Raw genomic sequence first — 2,307 nt, 5'->3', positions numbered from 1 at the left:
AGCTATATGGTCTGCTTGGGGGGCGAAGGGAGGCTGCATCTTTCCTTCCTTTCAAAATGCTCAAGTGCCTGTCAAAACGGCCTATAAATATTCATGAAAGCGGTAACATTTGGCAGAGCGAACTCTCACAGACATACTCACACGCGCAGGCTGTCTGACATTTGGGCGTGTTTGCAGACGGACGTGTGTCTGTTTGCATGGAAAGACATAAAAATCAATAGGTCGTAATTACACTGTTTGTGCTGGCGCTCTTCTCAGATGTGCATAATTAATTGGTACCGTGCTCGTTTGATTGGTGCCGGTACAGAAACTGGGTCAGTATAGAAAGAGGCTGACTGTTAAAGTCTTCCGGCCGGTTTCCCAGACAGAGATTAAGTCTAGTCCAAAAGGATTTTCAACAGAGAATCACAATCCACAGTACAATTTACTCCATGACAATCCTTCCCTGAAAAACTGCCCAGAGGAGTCATGACCGTTCCTCGTCCTGTTGAAAGTGTCACTCTATAATTGAAAAATCTAATTAAAAGGCAAAAAAAAAAAAGAAGCAGAAACACACCTTTCCCTTGTGAAATATTGTAAATATTAATTCAGTCATTTTATTTGTTGGCAAACAACTTTCACTGTTACAACAAATATTAGTTATGAGTTCATTCAGTTTAGAATGCATATGAAAAGAATAAATAATAATTTCATCGATATTGTAATAATAATAATATTGATGATAATAGCAATAAAAAAGGTCTCAGTGCCGATCCAATTCTTTTCCTGATGCTCTCTAAGATCCTACGTTTCTGATCTGTTGGAAAATTAAAAAACAAGACTGAATCACAGGAATAAATATGCAGTCGATTTTCTCAGGGTGGGTTAACAAGGGATAGATGTGCAAGCTACAGAGAGTCTCAGTTTGAGAACAAGTAAACAGTAGTTTCAGAAATCGACCTTTACAAGGTTGTTTCCATCTTCCAAACCACTCCATTAAAGTCCTATCCTTCTAGTCTGTTCTTTACACGGTTATTTTATGTGTTTACATATGATTCGTAATGATGATTCACACTTTTATTTGCTCGGACTTGTTCCAATTCACATCCCGCTAGCCTTAAGTTAAAAACACAACTCGATATTTGAAATCGTCACAATAATAGACCATCTTTTAGCCTGAGAGAACAATTTTAGCTGTGTCAACATGTATGACTGGAATTTCAATAAACTGGAATTCTTCAACCTGCATCCAAAGTATGCGCGCTAGAATTCAAAATCGCACTTGAATTCATGGCACGACGACGTTCCAGCATCATTGGGATCCCATCTGTAATAGCTGTCAATCACACAACAGTCATTTCTCCAGAGTCTCTTGGTTATCATCGACACAGTGAGAATGACGAAGTGTTGCATTTGGAAAAGAAAAAGAAAAAAAAGGAGGAGGCCATGGTCATCCTTCCAAATGAGAGTGTGTATGCGTGTGTATGTAGATATGTGTGCGCGTGTGTGCTGTGCGTTATAAGGGATAGTATTTTGGAGGACCAACACAGCATTGTGGATTGGTCTAGTCTACAAAAACACATACAAGGGGCAAAATAGGTCAAAAAACATGAAACGCATAGGATCATATGCAATATCGGGAATCTGTACATTTTACATGGAAAACAGTTCCATTTCTTTGTAAATAGTGAAGATTACCTTTCCCGTAACTGAGATTATTACAGAAAAATAAACGTAAAAAAACAAGAAGCGTCCTCAGTCTTTAAGAACAGATGCGCCTTTTGTGATTTCACGCTCGGAAACGAGATTGGTGCTAAACGAGAAGGAATGTGTGCAGCAGAGAATCATAGAGGAGTCTAGAGAGTTGTGGGTAATGCAGTTCAGTACGACGGTCGGTGGTCTCATTATCATACACGGTCGTCATAAACGGCAGCTAGTTTTCCACAGTCTCTTCGCCACAATCCGTGGTGAGTTTGGAGGAGAACCGGACAGCCATTGGATGAAGGTTTTCGTCGAGGAGGGCTATGCAAATGGAGCAAAAGTTCGTCCACATCTCCAAATTGACAATCCGCAAGAGTTTTTCTCAGCAGATTGATGAGAAAAAAGTCCACAAGATCTACTTACACGCGGTAGTCCTTGTTCTAGCGTAGGAATGGGTTACTAGTTCTGGTTACTGGTTCTAACTGGAGCAGGATTTTGGTGACAGGATACTTGTATGTACTGGAATCGGGGGTCTATCTGGAATCAGTCTCTCTATCAGTGCAGTAGGTAGTGTATCCCACGCCTTGTGCATTGTGTCACACACACACACACACACGCGCGCGCACG

This window comes from Sinocyclocheilus grahami, unplaced genomic scaffold, assembly GCF_001515645.1.
Source record: "Sinocyclocheilus grahami isolate Dianchi unplaced genomic scaffold, SAMN03320097.WGS_v1.1 scaffold829.1, whole genome shotgun sequence".
NCBI classification, from domain to species: domain Eukaryota; kingdom Metazoa; phylum Chordata; class Actinopteri; order Cypriniformes; family Cyprinidae; genus Sinocyclocheilus; species Sinocyclocheilus grahami.
Note: the sequence above shows the minus strand (reverse complement) of the source record.